Consider the following 7,609-nt stretch of genomic DNA (forward strand, 5'->3'; position numbering starts at 1 on the left):
TTGACACCACCACCAAGGTTGTCTACTCTGGAAAATTATCGAAGTGGAATCTAGATTCAGCCGCAAGACCTAACAAGTGTTCACGTATGAGAAGGAAAACACAAGCAACAGTGCACTTTTCTATTTTTCCTTTTTTTATTGAGGTTAACAAGAAACGTTACTAACATCTCTTTTCTTTGTTAGAATCATAAAGCATAAATTTGACTGTCTAACAAATATTTGTCCTTTCCATAATCAAACAAATAGATCTGATTTTTCTTTTCCCCCTTTAATGGTAAAACACCAAAAATACTGTGTTCAACAAGAATGTCAAATATAGGAGATAGTAGATATGATACTACCATAAAGTTTTCCTCATAATAAAAAAGAAAGATAGTACCATAAACTAGAAAGCATGAAAAAAATAATTAGCTGTCACTTCAAATACTTACTAGAAACCCTAATTGTGAGAGAAACTTGAATACGAAGAGCATTTTAAGCCCTTTCAATCTAATTATTTCAACACAAATTTCTTATCTTATTTCAGACCATAAACATGCAGCGAAGGGGAAAAATATATAAGACCGCCTGTTGCTTTCGCATTCAAATGAAAAATGAAAATGTAAGGACTTGCAGGCCTGAATGAGGTGAAGGTTAGTAGGGTCTTCTCGTGGGTTGCTCAAAAAACAAAAAGAAAAAAGAAAAAAACTAAGGTGGTTCATAGGAGGAGGCTTGCAGGTTTACTTTCCATGTCAATTGCCCAGTGATTTGTCATTTAACTATAACTAGTCTATGCACAAGGTTGACACAGTGGCAGTTCACTTAATATCCTGCATGCACACATATGGCAGCAGATATCTGGAGGTATTCCCATAGACTGTAGGAAATCTACTCTTCCAGCATATGACATTTTATCCAATATTTCCATCATTCCCGTGCTTATTACATGTCTCGGACCCCAAGGAATCCCTCAATATGCTATCACAAGTTTTCATGCATCCCAGATATGGGTAATAAGCTTGCCTGAACAATTACTCAAACACACGTCAGTCACTCAAGAACAAATGAAGATAAAGTATCAAGCAAATAAATTTTGTCCAAATCAATTGCACTATCAAACAGTAACGTAAGTGAATTCCAGTCCTCATTGCTATGCTTTCTGATACATTATTGCAAGCACGGCAGAATTTTAGTGCTAGAATATATTATTAGTGTTACAATGTAGTAGACATTTGGCTTGTCAACCACTAACCTCCGAAGTATTTTTGGTGTCTGATAATATTAGCAATGCAAACTTGGCAGAATTTAATGGGTGAAAATAATTATTAAAGCATTAAAGAAAGTATTTTGATAACCTCTTTGCCCAGCTGCACCATGTTGTCTGCAACACGACGAACTTCTTTTGCCTGCAATCATAACAACAAATACGACTTTAGCTTAGTTTTCACTGGTCGAATGATCACCAACTGCCCGACGAAATGCCACACACCCCACCCCAACTGAAACAGCCATATCTCTACAACCAGTAAGAGGAGGGGAAGAAGTACCTTTGCGACGGTGGTTTCGATGCGTTCATGCTTCACCAACTGAGAGACCATCGTCCTGAAGGAAAGCCAAAGCTTGTCAATAAAGAAAGACCTACCTGAAAAGGAGGAGGAGGAGAAATGGAGTTACCTGAGCATAGAGACGCGGTGGGCCGCGGGGCGGCCGAGCTTCCGGAACATGGTCATGGTGGTGGCGGTGACGGAGCCGGCAGCGAGATGGCTCTCGGTAGTCGTTTCCGGCTTCCTAGGTTTTAGATCTAGAAACCAGTACACATTTTGCGGTTTTGTCCAATTGCACGTGCATCTCACGTGCCACAGGGTCTCCCAAATATTATCCCAAAATTAATAATTATAAATATATCCTTATAAAATACTTGTTACATATGTATACTTTTTTTTTTTTTTTTTTGTACTTATGCCATCCAACGCTATTAAAAAGTTAATAATTTAAAATTAAAATATTTGAAACATTCTTAAGGATAAATATGCAAAAAGAAACATTTATAAAGGTGTGCGTATATATATATATATATATATATTACTTTTGCGAGAATATTTAGATAATTTTAAATATTTATGAGGATATAAACGCAAAAAAATGAATTTTTGCATAAATATCCTCCTAAATATTAGAATTTGTACGAATACTCTAACCAATTAATATTTACGTGCATGCCCTTATAAAACACAATTTTTATATGAATATTTTTGACATAGTGATCCAGCTAGCATGATTAGCAAAAATCACATTTATTTGAAAAATTAATTAAAATTATAAAAATATCTTTTTTATTTCTAAAGCAAGTAACAAGTTAACAGGTCTCGTTAGGAATTAATATTTCTGCCCCCTCCGAGAAATTTTTCGATCTCTCTCGATCTCTCTCTTTTATTCCTCCGTTCGGGATCAAAACTATTCCCTCTCTAATATTTTTTAGAGCTAAAAAATTTCTCGTGTACAAGATGGGCCCATGAGCACAACAATAGTAAGGAAGCTTGATTATTGTAATCTATTATGTGCCTTTAAGAGATTTTAATCCTTTTCTATATTCTAATACATGCTTCATATATGCAACTATAATAATAAAAATTATAAGCTAGTTTTCGATGAAATAAGATATAGTGATTGTTAAAAATGAAGTAGAATAAAGTAAAATAATTTCATGATTAGTGAAAGAACCTTAATAAACTTTTTTTGTTATCTATTTGTCGAATCTATCTTTGTTTCAAGCAATATTTTTATAGAAAATATTGAGAAGCAGGCACTAGACTAATCCAAGTATTAAAGCAAGTCGAAATAGTCAAAAAAAATAGTTTTTTTGCATATAAATCCTCCTAGATATGTAAAATTGCATGAATATTCTCGCAAAGTTGCTATTTGCATATATACCCCTATAAATATTTTTTTGTATATCTACCTATTAAAGATATTTTATTTATTTATTAATTTAAAATCGCTAATTTCTTAACAATGATGTAGGCATATATGTAAGAAAAAAAAGGTTTACATAAAAAAAAATATTTTATAAGGGTGTACAGTAAATGTCAATTTTGAAAGGATATTCATGCGAATTTAAATATCTAGAAGATTATGTACATACAAAAAAATAAAAGAAAATATTAAAAGATATTAGTTGTCGAGGTCTTCCAGTATGCATGCGAGATGCACAAAAAAATGGTTTTAACTAAAACACATAAATAAGTCTATTGTTATAAACGGAAATACTAATAAGTTATTTCAATACCTAAATTCTTAACCAATCGCTTTTTTTAAAAAAGAAAAGGCTCACTTTTAAAACTAATAATGGGTAAAACTCGTCCAATCCAAAGACTCGTTTAGTTCACAGAACGAATTTTTTTATTGAAATATTTTTCTACAAAGCTAATGCTTGGATATATGATGCTTGGAAAAGTAATTTTTGCATGTTTGGTTGACCATAGAAAAAGAACATATTTTAGAGTGACTTATATTTGAGTGAGCATCTAGATTTTTGAAAAAATTATGTAAAGTACCTGTTATGCACTTAATAAAAACAAATCTTATCCCATTCTGTCTAAAAACTTAAGTGTACTTTTGGGGAAAAAAATAATTCTCCACCAGTGGAAATTGGATTTTTCTATATCCTACATGAGTTTTTCTTTTTCATGAAATATGAAAATCTTATTTTCATGAGAAAGTTACTTTTTCATCTCTTTTCTTTGAAAACTCTAATCAAACATGAAATATTTTTCTATTTTTCTATTGACCACATTTTCTCTCCTTCTTTTTCCACGAATGAAACGAGTCATAACTCTCTAACAATTAATAAAAGCTACAATTGAAAACTTTGAATAGTATTTATCCAATTCAAATATATATCTACTATCTAGACATAAACTATATACAAGCGTCCATGTAGTTGCTCGCACCATCTCTACCAGCTCATAGCCTCCACCTAGTGGGCCTTTATGGCCATGTCTCCTATCTCTACTATGGCCTCCACCACCTAGGCCAATCTATTTTATATACATACATGCATACATACATACATATACACTTATATGTATATATCTATATAATATAAAGTCTCAACTTGTACTGAGCAATCCATTCACCGCACAGATACATGTTTAATAACGAGGCATATATTAATGACATCGATATTAATATAATTTATTAACATCATTCGTAGCTATATGTATCCAAAATAAAGGCTCCACTTTATTGAGCTCTCTGTTCACCATGTGGATGATTGTATTAATGATGGAGCATCTATTAATTATGCCAATTTTAATATAATTCGTTAACATCATCCTTAGGCTATTAACCTGGCAACTTTATTATCTATATCCGTTGACATCTCGACTTGGCTTATATGGCATCCTTCATTACTATGTAGATACAATATTAATGAACAGATGGATCCGAGCATTTTAACTCTTTAGCAAAGTACCTAGCAAAACAAATGGAGGTAGGGCTACAAGAGAGCAATCCGAGAGTATACATGAAATGTCGGTTAGTGAGCCTAGCGAATCCTTTGTCCAAATTAAATAAAGGATTAAGTACACTCACCTTGGATGAGGTATTTTTTCTAGCATAGTCGATTGGATGATTTGGGCCATAGGATTGAGAGAACCATACATATGAATCGAATTCTAGCGTAGTCGATCAGATGATTTGAACCATAGGATTAAGACAACCATACCTATGAATCAAACTGGCTACATAGTAGTATTATCTATAATAAGAGTAATTAAGTTGACACAAGAAAACCAGATTTGAAAGAAGAGGGCGGGTGGAGTAAAATGAGCATAGAGACGCAATGGACCATCGATGTTTTTGGCTCTCTAAGTTCAAGATCTAGAAACTAGTTCTCCATTTTGTAGCTTTGTCCAATTGCACGTACGGGAGGTCTTCCAATATGCATTTATAAAATAAAATATTAAAAGGTATCAGTTGATGAGGGCCTCCAATATGCATATGAGATGCTCAAAAAAAAAACACATATAGAAGTTTAACAAAGTTATTTTAATACTTAGATTATCAACGAATGTCTTTATTAAAAAAGCTCACTTTAAAACTAATGTAATGGATCAAACTCATTGTTGGAGTCCAACTCTCTAACAATTAATCAAAAGGTGTAGTTGAAAACTTTGAATAGTATCTAAGTGTCTGGTATTTAACCAATCCGAATACGAATCTAATACAGATTCTTGGAGCTAGACAAAAGCTAGACATGAGCATCCATGTGGTTGCCCCCTCTACCTCCATCAACTCGCAGCATTCACCCAATGGGCCTCTGACACCACATCTCCTATCTCAGTTGTGGTCTCCAAGATCTTCTGTCGGGAGGCTCGGGACTCTTTCGAGTCAGGCCAAGCATTTTGGGTATGGGGCCAAGATCTTTCGAGTTATGTACAATGCCCTGATATGTTCTTAATAAAAAAAAGAATTTTATCCCATTCTATCTAAAAGCTTAAGGACATTTTTGAAAAAAAAATCAATACTCTCCTAGTGGAAATTGGATTTTTCTGTCTCACATAAGTTTTTTTTCAATAAAATGTAGGAATCTTATTCCCATGAGAAGGTTATTTTTATATCTCGCTTCTTTGAAAACTCTAACCAAGCATGAAGTATTCTCTGTTTTTCCATTGATCATACTTTCTTCCCTTTTTTTTCCACGAACGAAATGAGTCCCAACTCTGTAACAATTAATAAAAGCTACAATTGAAAACTTTTGAATAGCATTTATCCAATTCAAATACGTATCTACTATAGATTTTTGGAGCTAGACATAAGCTAGATATAAGTGTCCATGTAGTTGCTCGCTTCACCTCTATCGGCTCACAGCCTCCACCCAATGGGCCTTTATGACCATGTCTCCTATCTCCACCATGACCTCCACCACCTGGGCCAATCTATTTTATATACATACATGCATATACACTTATATGTATGTATCTATATAATATGAAGGCTGAACTTGTAATAAGATTTCCATTCACAGCACAGATGCTATTTAATAATGAGGCATATATTAATGACATCGTTGTTAATATAATTTATTAACATTATTTCTAGCTATATATATATATCTAAAATGAAGGCTCAACTTTGCTGAGCTCCCCATTTACCATGTAGATGACCGTATTAATGATGGAGCATCTATTGATTACATCAGTTTTGACATAATCTGTTAACATCATCCATGGGCTATTAAGCTAGCAAGTCTATTATATATTATCTAGTATATGTGTGTGTGCATGTATTATATAAATAATAGAGGTTTGGCTTATATGGAGTCCTTCATTGCTATGTAGACACAGTATTAATGAATAGATGGATCCGAGCATTTTAACTCTTTCACAAGTACCCAGCAAATCAAATAGAGGTAGGGCTATAGGAGAGCAATCCGATAGTATACATGAAATGTCGTTTAGCGAGCCTAGCTAATTTTTTGTCCAAATTAGATAAAAGGTTAAGAATAAGTACACTCACCTTGGATGAGCATACCTTTTCTAGCATAGTCGATTCAATGATTTGGACCATAGGATCAAGACAACCATACCTATGAATCGAATTTTGGCGTAGTCGATTGGATGATTTGAACCATAGGATTAAGACAACCATACCTATGAATCAAACAAGTTACATAATAGTATTATTTTATAATAAGAGCCATTAAGTTGACACAGGAAAATCGGTTTTGAAAGAAGAGGGTGGGCGGAGTAAACTGAGCATAGAGATGCAGTGGACCATAGAACAACTGAGCTTCTAGAACTTGGTCATGATGGTGGTTATGGAGCCGGTAGCAAGGTCGCTCTCGGTAGATGTTTCTGGCTCTCTAGGTTTAAGATCTAGAAGCCAATTTCTCAATTTTGTGATTTTGTCTAATTGCACGTATGGGCTAGAGGTCTTCCAATATGCATTTATAAAAGAAAATTTTAAAAGGTATTAGTTGATACGGTCTTCCAATATGCATATGAGATGCTCTGGAAAAAAAAACACATATACAAGTTTAACATTATAATTTTTTTAATAAATTATTTTAATACCTAAAGAAGTTATTTTAATACTTAGATTCTCAACCAATCTCTTTATTAAAAAAGCTCACTTTAAAAGTAATTTAATGGATCAAACTCATTGTTGGAGTCCAACTCTCTAACGATTAATAAAAGGTACATTTGAAAACTTTGAATAGTTCTAAGTGTCTAGTATTTAACCAATCTGAATGCGAATCATATACAGATTCTTGGAATTAGGCAAAATCTGGACATGAGCATCCATGTGGTTTCCCGCTCCACCTCTACATTCACTCAATGGGCCTTTGACACCATGACTCCTATATCTACTGTGGTCTCCAATCTGCCGAGACTCTTTCGAGTGAGGCCATGCATTTTGGGTATGGGGCCAAGAATTAGTTTGGCCATTTATTATGGGCCCAACCTTTTAGCCCAAATAACTTTTTCATGCATGGGTCCAATTGAACTTTGGATTAGGCCTATGCTTGATCCAAGACTTGAGAAAAGAAAATTGGGCTGGCCTAACCTAGCTCGAAACCTATGAGTGCCGCCTAGCTCGGCCTGGTTCCAGCTCTAGTTGCCACATA

At 33.9% G+C, this 7,609-nt stretch overlaps 1 long non-coding RNA gene across 1 annotated transcript; it reads right to left on the reverse strand.

The window, feature by feature from the left end:
* Positions 1–647: 647 nt before the first annotated feature.
* LOC103712320 lies at positions 648–1,770 on the reverse strand. Its single transcript, XR_005507948.1, has 3 exons — positions 1,654–1,770; positions 1,527–1,581; positions 648–1,385 (listed from the first exon to the last, which is right to left on the reverse strand). It is a non-coding gene; the product is annotated as an uncharacterized LOC103712320 (long non-coding RNA).
* Between the last annotated feature and the right edge of the window lie 5,839 nt (positions 1,771–7,609).

This window comes from Phoenix dactylifera, unplaced genomic scaffold (assembly GCF_009389715.1).
Source record: "Phoenix dactylifera cultivar Barhee BC4 unplaced genomic scaffold, palm_55x_up_171113_PBpolish2nd_filt_p 000319F, whole genome shotgun sequence".
Taxonomy (NCBI): domain Eukaryota; kingdom Viridiplantae; phylum Streptophyta; class Magnoliopsida; order Arecales; family Arecaceae; genus Phoenix; species Phoenix dactylifera.